A 12,265-nucleotide genomic window follows, 5' to 3' on the forward strand; every position below is an offset into this window, starting at 1 on the left:
TTTGTGGAGAGGAGGCGCGCCGCAGCGGCTTTTACATCTTCCGAGCCGTTTCCATCAACTTTTCAAATCATGCACGAGCGAAGCCCCCGACCCGTACCCCGGGATACCGTGCTCGAGAATCCGTGTCGGTACGTATCATGCGAGTCGCCGCACGCGAGAGAATCTCCTCTCTCTCTCTCTCTCTCTCTTTCCCCGCGCCGCGCATGCCGCGCGCGGTGTGCAGAGCAGCTACCGTTTTACCGGAGAGGAGAGAGATCCGAGACCGGATAACGAGATAGGCGAAGCCACTTCCGAAGCGGTGCGCAACTTGGATGCATTGGAACACGCCCGATGATCGCGCGCCGCCGACCTTTCCTATTCAGACGCCGGCTGGATATTTCCGGACCGATGTTCGCCGCGTCGGGTTCAATTATGGTCGCGTGCTCGGGCGAACAGAGGGATTAATTCTGATCTGCCCATTCGTCGATTTTTCATATCGCCGACTTATTTTATTCGCATTTTTATTTAGGAAGCACTCTAGAGGTTGCCCAGGCCTGCTGTTGCAGGACGAGCAGGAGATTACTTGAAATGCCGCTGATGTTAATGATGATGATGATTATATTTTAGCGATTATTGTTGATGCATATATGATTTCCTATCTCACCGGTGACTGCGGGTTTTATGTCTGATCAAACTCGGCGCGAAATGATATTAATGCTGTAATTGATTGGCGATGTTATAATAAAATGAGAGCAACTTCCAGCGGCGTTTCTCTCTCTCTCTCTCTCTCTCTCTCTCTCTCTCCCGTGTCGTCCCATATATTATACGCACACGTGTACCGCGGCCACACGTATTACGCCGGTGATGGGTTTATGGCGCGTACTCATGGGATGAATCGTGCTCTTTAACCCCGCGATAAGCATGTGAATTACATTTGTAATTCGGTAATTAAACCAAAGATTAATTGAAGACCGCATGTACATCAAATTTTGTGTGCTTTTTGACGGTTCGTTGATACTCTCAATTCGAAAATGCAAGGGAAAACTCGTTGAATTATAATTATGAGATGTGTGGAAAGTGACAGAGACTTTATGAATGTGATAACTCTTCAAACTTTTATTATCGCTCGATGCGATTTGTGTCTGAGCTGCACAACATAGAACACGTTGCACCGCGTCCAATTATATTTGAATTTATCTCGAATGCGATTTCTCAAGATTAAAAGTACCGACGAGTGTCGTGCAGCACAGCGTGCGGGGAATATCGCGACGCGCAATAGAACTCGCGGTTCGATTTATCGAAAATTCGACGAGCAGAACGATGAAAAGCGGACGGCTCGACGAGCATTCTCGCGATTTACGGCAATAAGGAATTATTAGCCGGAATGTCTCGCTGGAGAGATTCCGGATTACACACTCACGTCGGGTGCGGGAAAGCGTGTGCGGCGGCAGTGTCGACGTGGAGAGGGAGCGGGCGGGGAGGGTGGGAGCAGCATCGAATTCGAAGCGACGAGGCTCAATGCGTGACACGGTAACGCAAACAGAAATCCGACACGCCGGGCGGACAGAGAGAGGACGGACAGACGACGTTGGGGGTTGGGTGGGTGTCACGGGGAAAAGGGGGTGAATCGGATAGACAGACGGCGACAGAGAGGACGAGTGCGGCGGGGCGGACGAGGGGGGAGGGGCTTATATCGTTCGCGTTGACTGCGGATCGTGCTCTCTACCCCGTGGTCTCCGGCTTCCAATGTCGACGAGGGTGGAAACGCGAGCTCGTACCACGGTGGAGGTTCTCTCCTTTTTTTAGCCCTTTTTTGTCGCTGACCATAGGAGGACACGCAAACACGCACACGCACTCGCTTGATCAACGAGAGAGGCGAAGTGGTAACGTGCAAGAGAGATGGAGAAAAAGAGAGGGAGAGAGAGAGTGAGGCGGAAAGAGCGGAGAGGACAGAAGCGCGGTCACTTCCGTAATACGTTTGTCGCCCCGCTGGTGTTTTCACGTAAATCGGAGTTGAACAACGGAAACCCGTCCCTCGTGACTCGCTATCGACGGGCTCGCTGGGAAAGCGCCAGCTGCCGCGACTGACTTCCACTTTTAAGTACCGTAAGACGGGACAAGATTGCACGGGTGAGGATGAATTTGCCATGACAGATCTAGAGCCGTTCTAGAATTAACCTTTCAATAATTCCAAACAATTTCGAAAAGTTTATGAAAATTGAGTATTCCGCTTTTGTCCTGCGTATATGTGCTATTGGTGAAAATGTTTAATTTTCAACTCTGTAACGATGAATATTAATAGTTCGAAGATTACAACTATTATAACTTTTCTAAATAAATAAAATACATAGAATAGTTGTATGTATAATATATATTACACATATATATTCACAAACTATTACGCGGTACATTTCGCGCGGCACTGATCCTTTGCATATGCGTATAATTGCCGTATGAGATTAATCAGCAAATAATGGAAATTTCATGTACGTTAAATCTATGGATTATTCCCTTAGGAATAGAATCCCGCTAATGCAATCTTATCCTGACTCACACACTTCGCGGACACACGCCTCTCACATCAATCGAGAAACGCAAAATTATATTATTGACGCATTGTTAAAAATAGCACATGTTGGCACATGCCTGACGTACGTTGTGTATAATGCTCATACCTTTCGTTGTCTCAATCGTGCGGAATTTCAGATATCTCGGAATGTCGTGGGATATTTCTGTAAATGGCGCTTTTCTCTCTCTCTCTCTTTTCACGGCGCATCGTCCACCACGTTACCGTAAACTTTTGATCCTAAATGCTTCGGCTCGAAAGAAATCGCGGATTCCGTATTCAGAAAGTTCCTGGTACCGTTCCAAGATTACGAACTATTCCGTGCCAGATGCAGTCTAAGAGTTCACGACCCTTCCTACCGCCGGCGGATGACCCCGTTGACTCCTGCAAATCATCCGGCGATGCTACCCAGCACCCTTCATTCAATTAGCATTTCCGAAACTTTGACTTATATGCATCGTATCTCTGTGAAGCAGATATTCCTTCCTTTCTTCACTTTCACCGTTACCGTCGCTGCGTAACGTAATATAGCGAATCTCCGCAGCGTTTTACGAAAAATCAGCTGTTTTGTTATGAAACAAGTAAACTTTTTGCCAAGAAATAGAAATATCAAGAGATTATGCTGCTAGATATATATATATTATATTATATCAAATTGTGTTATCAATTCAATATTATATATCGTCGGTTAACTTATCGATTTCCAATATTTAGCCACTAATTAGAGCCCACAGGTCGCATCAGGACGGCGACATATTTCACCGAAATATGTCGAGGAAATAGAAATATAAGTAGATAGTTGCTGATAATTGGCGATTTTACGAAGACGTATTCTTAATCGATTTCGAATACTATATCGATTTCCAATGTGGAATCGCTAATTAGAAACAGTGAATCGTATCGCGGAAATAAAAACTGTTAAAATATTCAAGATGTAGAGAAGTATATAAATGGACATTAGTGTATTAAGCGCTTATCTTCTATCGGGACATGTTTTTAATCGATTACGAACGCCATACCGTTGCGCAGCGCATCCGATATCCGATACATCGAATCGTTAATTAGACGTTTCAATCGGCGGGATTAATGGCGTTTTCGACACGACACATTCAAGAAACAGAAACATAAATGCGCATCGGACGGACGAGCCGCGCTTTACCTTTTACCGAGACACGCTCTTAATCGACCGCGAATGCTATATCGGCGCGGCCACACCAGCACATCGATTTCCGATATGGAGCCGCTAATTAGAGCCGGCGGACCGCGACGCGACGGTCGGGACGGCGCGACGGGGTTTATCGCAATTCCAGGCGTCGCGCTGATATTATATTAGCCGACCGTCCGGCGGAGAACAACCGCGCGGCATAACGCGGCGGTCTCTCGCGCGCGTTGATTTAGGTTTCACGCAGCGGGTCTCTCCTTAAGCGCGCGCTTTTTACGGCGAGTCTTACGGGCCGATCGACCGACCCGAGCTCTCGGGGGCTCTCACCACGTACTCTTTTCACGCGCTCTCGCTACTCCCCCCCCCCTCTGCTCCCCCCTTCGTGAAGTGTCTCTTGCTCCGACTCAGTTTCTCTCTCTCTCTCTCTCTTTCCCGTCCCGTATAATGCGCGGCGGCGGTAAGCCGGCTGGCAGCTGCCTGCCTTCCGTGCAACCAACAAGGCTGCCGGCCCGATCCGGCTGGCCCGTTCCTCCGCGGCTCTCCATGCGTGGAATCTCCGGAGATTCCCTCCTCCTCCTCCTCCTCCGCCGCGTCGCCGCACCGTCACTACTTCGTCGCCGCTACTTCTACCAAGCGTTCACCGCGCCGCCGTTCCGCCGCACCGTCGGCATCCTTCTTCCCGTCCCGCGCTCTGTCTCTCTCCTTCCGCAGCTCCCACCGCGTCGTCCTCTTTCTTCTTTTCCCTCGAAACACGGATACGGCCAGTCTCTTGCGTGTGTAGCATCTCCTCTCGCGGCTTCCAGTCTGTCGCGGACTCCGTCCTTGTCCTCCGCGCGGCCAATCGACCTCGCGCTCTCGCTCTCGTGCGCCAAAGAGCTTCCCACTCGTGTCCCCCGTCCCACGTCGTTCCCCCCTACGCTCCGACTATCCCGCTTGCTCTGTTCCGACACCGCAGGCGGCTCCGAGTGACGCCTGCGCGAGAGCGAGCGGGAGCGTGCACTTGGCGAGCGTGAGTACGAACGAGACGGAGCGCGGCGGAGAGGAAGCGAGAGAGACGGAGAGCGAGAGAGCGAGACAGGTCGACGAGAGGCAGAGAGTCAGAGAATGCCGAAGTTTAGTCCGCGGCCGTCGCCGCCGTACCGGACGTACAAGTATTGCCCGGATCCCGTCCCGCTCCGGGCTTAGGGGTCCCGTTTGAAGGCGCAGCTGGGGGGAGGCTCGGGGGGCCCCCCTGCTCGAGTCAGATATGAATCTTTGTGCCAGGAGGGCGGCCCGCACACTCGACGGCTAACGGCGGGGTGGTATCGTCCTTAGTGAAAGAAGCAGGGGGGAACGAAGCGGGGGACGAGGAGGACCACGGCGACGAGCTCGTGTAATAATTTATTCCGTTTAGACTCGCTGTCAAGTCTCTTCGACGCTGGATCCGGGCCCTTCTTCTCCTCCTTATCCTCACCCACCCCGCTCGCCGTCGCTCCCTTCGGCTTCTAGGAGCCCGCCCGCGCGTATATACGCGTATGATCGTCGTCGTCGTCGCGGTTCTTCAAGGCCGAATGCTGCTCGCTCGGCACCGAGAGATCGCCGCATGCAACGCCGACGATTTTCTAAAAGTCTCACGTACGCTATATCGAGTTCGGGTCCCCCCTCGTCCCGCGGCGGCGGTCGATGCGCGACGAGCACCGGGGAATCCGTGACAGACTGGGAGCCACGAGGAGATGGATGGAGGATCGTGATCTCTCCTCATGTGTTGAAGGGAGAGAAGAGGAAGATACGAAGCGACCGCGCTTCGTTTCACTTTGCGTCAGCATGACGATACATTGGAGGGAGAGAGAGAGAGGGCGAACAGCCGATAACGCGACGTCTTCTCCTTGGGAATCGCATGACACTTTAGCGTAACCCCGCTCGACACGTTTTAGCGCGCAATAATAAGTTGTAAGGAAGATTACGATCTAAATAGCAACGTTAGTTTCGTACTTAGCGTTATATTTGTCATACTAATATTTATTTTTTACATATCAGATTACAATATTATATACTATCAATATTACGATCTGTCCTTAGGCATCCTTAGATCCGGTATTAGTTAAACAAAGAACTAAGAATTTATGAAAAAGTGTTAAAGCCTTATCATTTTTTTTTTACGAAAGCTATGAAAGGAATTGTAAAGCTGGGTACGACACGAGGATGACGGGTTAAACGCTGATATTTCGCATCGTCATTATGCAATGGTACAAAACGTCAGGATGAAACGTAATAACGTTATAATAAAACGCGATTCGCACCAAAACGTTCGTTCACGCCACACGTCGGCGCGACTTTAACGTCGCGCTCATCTGACGTTCCGTGACACCGGGTTACGCAAGCGTGATACTGCCCATCGGTTATAATTATTCGACCGCCAATTAAACGTGTTAGAGCGCCGGTATTTCGCTCATTCATTTTAGTCACACCGCCGCGCGACTTGGACATAGCGCTCAATAAGACGCGTCATCTATCAAATATAAAGCTTGAGACGACAACTTGAGTATGGCGGAGAACCTTCAAGATTTAAGCTTGCTTGATATTATCTGAAATTTATACCATGTAGACTTAAATATTCACATCTTGCTGTTATAGCAATTACGGAATCCTATAGAGGAATGCGAAAACATGAAACTGGCATTTAATTAACATGTTAATTAGTGATCATGAAATCCCTGGAGTATGAAATAATGGCCGAGACTGACAATGAATTGTATCGATTTACGTTTCGGCTCTAGCAGCAAATTATTGAAAAAAATTTACTTCGGTCGAAAAGTCCTCATTTATTAATAAAAATAAACGCAAGATTCCTCGTATTAAATTTTTCTTAAACTTCTAAATTTTTAATTACGCTTCCATTGATCAATTCCAATTTTTGACGCTAGACAGCCCAAAAATAATCGTCTAATATAAGAAACGAATTGCGTATTTATACGAGTTTCCGTGCATCGTCGATTTCTATATTACCAAATGCTAAAAATGAATGTTAATGACTGGAGGAATCGATGAGCGTGTAATTACGAAGGCGACCATTATCGCGCCGAGCGTTCTGCGGCTTGTGCGATCTCATCGAGGCGTCTGTCTTCGTTGCCCGTCGCGGTATTTCCGGGGTGGGGATGGGGGTTGGGAGGGAGAGAGGGCGGTTGGACGTTCCGGTTTATTCCGTTTGCGAACGTGCCGGACGCGGCTTTTCGGATGATTGGCCGCGCGACCGGCGCGCGATCGGTTTCCGGTCACGGGCCGTCCCGGATTCCAGGTCGGCGCGTTGGTGTGAGTTGCCGTTGCCGGTTGCCTACCTCTTATCGATTCGCGCGCTTCGTCGTTGTCGTCGTCGTCGTTAGCGATGCGACGAGGAGCCACTCGGACGGACGGCTCTCGGGACGACGACGAGTGGTTTTACGAGTGGACAGTTAGGGTCGACCGAGAGAGCGATGAAAGTTTCCCTCCCGCATTTCTGCAGAAAGGGGGGGGGGAGAGGGAGGAGGGGGGGGGGGTCCGACAAGCCTGCCCTCGCGTCGCAGCCCGGGCACCTCCGGTATTCCAAGAAGGTGCCGGGACACTTTATGACAGCTACGATCGCGATAAAGCGGTCTCCGTTACCGTCGAGGACGCCGGGAATGGGTTTTTTGGGAAAACCGTTCCCTTTTATCGGTAAAAAGTATTAGGGCGAAAACTAATCTCCGTCATTTGAACCGTATTTTCGCAGATAATGCTAATTGCCCTCTTGAGTGTTGGCAATATTACAAATGCTTTCCCTGCCATTTAGATAAGATGCATATTGATCCTCGATTGCCATTAGATAACGCGCGATGCACACTTTGCAACACTAAATGCATTTCTAATAGCTTATTCAGAGATTTTCGGAAGATAGGAAAGTTTCGTTATATGTGTTTCTTTTGTTTTAAAGGAATGTCGTGGAATTTAGAAATTTTTTTATCTAGTTTCTGTTTAGGAAATCTGTTGATAAAATTTGAAGTGTTGCAATTCGATATGAAAAAGATAAGCGATTGCACTAAAATGATACACTTAGAATAGGCGATGCGAAGAAAGTTTCGTTCGCATTTTTCTGTATCGATCTGTGGCGGTTTGTGGGTGTAACGTGAGTACGCCCGGAGCTAATGGGACGCTTTATGGTAGGTCTGACCTCGATAACGCGGTTCGCGGGATGTACCAAGAGAGAGAGCGAGCGCTATCGGAAAAATCCGCAGAGTCGGCGCTTTTGCGATTTAAAAAGCGCGAATAAAACGGCCGCGGGAAAAATCGCTATTGGTAAACAAAAAAACCGCAATTAGCGGTTTCGCGGGAGCGGAAAGCTCGGGAATTGTATCGTCAACGTATGATGAAACGGCATCAATCGCGCGCGCTTTGCTCTCCGTGAGCGCGAGCGATACCGTTGTTATAAATTCTCCCCGCATTCGACGGCTCGAGTTACCAAAGAAGCCACGGCCGGTGGAAAAGTTCGAAATTGCTTCGGAGCGATTTCGGAGGATGGATTCGATATTGCGTCCTACTCGGTTCAAACCGATATCTCCACCCCAATATCGAAATCCGGCTCTCTTTCTAATATCTCCCTTCAGATTATAAGGGTACTGCAGTGACGGGATATTCCGACAAAACATGTAGACGGGACGTCTGCTACGTATTTTCAACGCAAAAATATATCGTCGGATAACCAACATTTTCCGAGAATTAGTATAAATTTTGTAATTTTTTCAATTTTTAAATATGTTCTTATTTGATAGCTGTGGTTTAATTAACTTTTTTTTTATTGCTATATTGTATTTTCATCGATAACTGGCAAAATTTTTCGATAAAATACACAAAACTTTATGTCATTTAAATCTTGGTAAAAGAGGAAAGGATGTATTTCAGTGTGGATGCATTCATCATACGTATAATTTAACAAATTGTTGAATCCTCCAATCGAAAATCTTATATATTATGACACCGATGGTCGCGCAGACACTGGAATGCACCTGAATTTCTTTTCGCCGGCGAAATAGACGACCGGCACGAAATACCACGGCATGTCTCGTCGCGTCTCTTTGTTTTACTCGATCCGAAATTCCTTTCCTTCCTGGATAGCGGGTATGATCTCTGATGTTCCGGTCAGGGCTTTTCTGCTCCATCCCTCCGGTTAGCACGGCCGTCTCTATCTCGCGCGTCCTTCTCCATTCCTCTTCTCCGCGTTCTCCCTCTCCGGTGCTGGCATCCCGCGGCACTCAACAGGGGCCGGGTCGTTTATCTAAATGGCTACTGGGTGGCCTGGCCGATCGTGCCCCATTCCAACAAACCAAAACTAACCCAATCACACGCCTCTCGGGCTCCGGCGTGCCGAAGAACCGACCCCGAGGCGAGTTGATATCCTAAGCACGACGATTGTCGTGCCAGCAAAACTGCGTGAGGATTTCTTGGTACTCTCCGGTTAGGCCTGTCTGTCTGCCGCCCGCTCGCCCGCTCGGGTCGTCGTATCGCCATTGTCGTTATCATCGCCGCTTGCCGGGTATAATGGAGGTAATCCGACCTCGTTGAGAGAATATTTAACGGTCGTCCTCCTCCCCCCCGCCCGGCTGCCCGCGCTCGCACGCACGAACGACGCCGTGCCACTTTCCCGCCGCTTCCTAGTATCGTTGTTATGCAACGTTACGACGCCACTTCGGTACTGTTTCAATAGCCGGGATCCAGCGGAGAGCGGTCGTCCTCGGCTCATTGATACGCATTCCCCGAGCGAGACCGAACTCGCGGATCATGTTTTACAGCCGCCGGCAAACGACGTGGTTACTCGCGACTCCACGATCCCGCGAAATTGTCGTTTAAGCAACGAGTAGTCGTAGCCGGCGACACTTCTAAAGCCCGATATACTGTCCAACATATTGTCGCGCTCGTCGTTTTCGCATAGCGTTTTAGATCTGTCGTCGCGAAACAAAGAGAAAATTACATATCGAAGTGAAGAAGGTTTTGTAAAATAAAAAAGCATCGAATTAATTAACGTCGAATATAATTATTTCAGACATCGCTACTAAACCTTTCCTTTCCCTCACTACGACGCACTCGCCGACGGTGAAAATGGAATCCGCGCAATTCGCGAGACTTTCAGTCATTTAGATAGCTCGCTGATATCTCGCGAGAGCGGAAACATTCGAAAGTACTCGACGGTGACGATACCGCGTTCCGAGTTCTCTTCCTCGGCGCTTCTTTTCGCACGAGTGCTCGCTTGTACATCCTGCTATCTACGCCGGAACAGGAAGCGGTTCGCACGGACCACCCGGTACGTGACTGTTCTCTCGCTCTATCTTCCTCTTTTTCCCACTTGCGCGCGATTCGCGGCGCCTCGACGCCGTGCAACGCGGCGCGACTCCCTCGTGAATTTTTTTAATCCGCTTCGCCGGTCGCCGTGTCGCGCGCTGTTTTCTCCCCTCGGCATTGCGCCGCGGCGGCAACGGCAACGGCTTCGCCGTTCGTTTAAAATGCAAACTCGCTCGCGGGTCCGCGGGGGCTTTAAAACAGCCGCTATACCAGGATTTCGTTGTGCCGGTCGGGCCACTGCTGCCACAAACTTGGCCCGCCAAGTCTCCCGCGCCTCATAGGGATTTATGGCGACGCTGACGCGTTTCTATTCTGGACCGTCTCGTCGCGTCGGGGAATATCTCTCCGACGCATTCTTTCTTTATCGTATCGTTCGTATTTTCCACGTCTTCGCGATTTTTTTTCGGTAAATTATTCCATCAAGCGGAACGACGATTCGGTTGAGATTATTCCATTAACTCGCTCCTAATATAAACTTGATTCATGCACACACAAGATTTTTACCTTATCAAATTTCCAATCTCTTCAAATTTCTTATTTTTCTTCTTTGCGTTACAGATCTTGGAATACTATTATTATAAAATTGAGGAAAGTTACTTTCTGAAATTCTCTGATTAGCTTTTAATTTGTACAGTCGAAAAATCGTACCGTATTGTTTCTTTGCGCGCAACTGCAAAATCAATTAATTGCCGCAGACAGTCTACGGCTAGTAAAGTACACGGCTTTTCTTTCGAAATTCTCTTTTATCAAAAGAGAACTTGTACTTATTTCTCTTGAAGTTAAGTTTTTTTTAACGTTTCAAGATCATGCTTTTCCTATCTATTTTTTTTTTTTAGTAAGTGCTTTCTTTACGAAGATTTTAGCCTGTATTGTGAGATAATAGTCGGCCGACTATTATCTCCCGATTTTGAACGCAATCTTTGCATCGCAAAAAAGATCTCGGATCGAAAGGTCACATTTAGCATTAAATGCTAGAGGTCTTGCATCTTTATCTCGAGGCAAATATTCGCGAAAGTGAAATCAGTCTCTTAATTTTGCTGGCAATTTGACGAAGTTGATAAAGTCAATTTCACGTTTCCTTTGACCGGGAGGATGTTGATTCAATGGGCACTGATGCATTAGATCGTCTAATCATTGACGCAGATATATGCTGTGAGTAAAGATAGGGCGAGATGCTTAATTAGCTTGCCCGTGTAACGCGGAGCGGCATTAGAGGCAGCTCGGATAAAGGGCTAAATTTATCCTCGATAGTCCTTTGAGCCCCTCTGGTTAGGTGTCTATCGCATGCACGTACGCACTTCCGCGTTTCAAACCTTTGACGCACTATCCGATGTCCACCGTATCAAAAAGTGCTATAAATGTTCTATATATATATATATATATATATATATATATATATATATGTTCAGAATATAACTATAATAATTTGAAATTTTTTAATTGAAAATACAGATCTTTAAGTTGCGATAAGAAGATTATGAACACTGCAGGGGTTTTCGGCTTTGTGTGAGAGACTTGATGATATCTCACAAGGGCATGCGTTCCGATGACAATTGAAATATCGCTTGAATCGCGAATTACGTCTATAATGATCTGCTTAAAGACGAAGAAGGCAATTCGAGCGGTACTTATTAATTCCAACGTGAGCGCAATTTTTACCCTGAGAAGAAACCACCAGCTTGCGAATATGGTCAGTTAGGTGATGCTATTGTTATCCCGCTTGACCACAGCCACTTAGCCCGAGTACTAAACTCCACGAGTTCAACTTTACCCTTCAACAGGTGTTTAGGGAAATACAATAATGTCACGCATGCGCGCCGAACTTCTTGAGGTCGCAAAGTTCGCCAGAACAATCTGACCGCGACCATGCCCGCGGGCGATGCCGGTACTTAGGACGAGATTAATTAAGATTACGCAGGATGCCGCGGTTCTCAACCCGGCCGGATGACCTTAACGGGAACAAGTAAATTTCGCGCGGTTGATGAGGAATTTCGTTAATGCTTTCGAGATGGAAAACGAACAAGGCTTGATTAGAAAGATGCGTTGCGAGATAATTTCCAAGATCTAGTAGCAGTCTTATCTGAGGAAAATTCTAGTTTGAAGCACATTTTATTTTTAGAGAAATATATTACGCATATTAAATGTGCATTTTATAATATCGTGACATACCTATTTATCTTATAAATAAGAATAGTTTCTTGAAAAAAATTTTCATTTGCCAATCGCAATCGAGT

At 47.8% G+C, this 12,265-nt stretch overlaps 2 protein-coding genes across 8 annotated transcripts in view; one reads left to right on the plus strand and one right to left on the minus strand.

Annotated features, from left to right (window-relative positions):
• The window catches only part of LOC105678230 (serine-rich adhesin for platelets), a 95,043-nt gene that overhangs the window by 75,858 nt on the left and 6,920 nt on the right, over window positions 1-12,265 (plus strand). The window lies entirely within an intron of this gene.
• LOC105678238 (uncharacterized) overlaps window positions 1-12,265 on the minus strand; it is a 279,329-nt gene that overhangs the window by 63,161 nt on the left and 203,903 nt on the right. The gene's annotated exons all lie outside the window — the stretch shown is intronic.

Source organism: Linepithema humile, chromosome 6, assembly GCF_040581485.1.
Source record: "Linepithema humile isolate Giens D197 chromosome 6, Lhum_UNIL_v1.0, whole genome shotgun sequence".
Classification (NCBI taxonomy): domain Eukaryota; kingdom Metazoa; phylum Arthropoda; class Insecta; order Hymenoptera; family Formicidae; genus Linepithema; species Linepithema humile.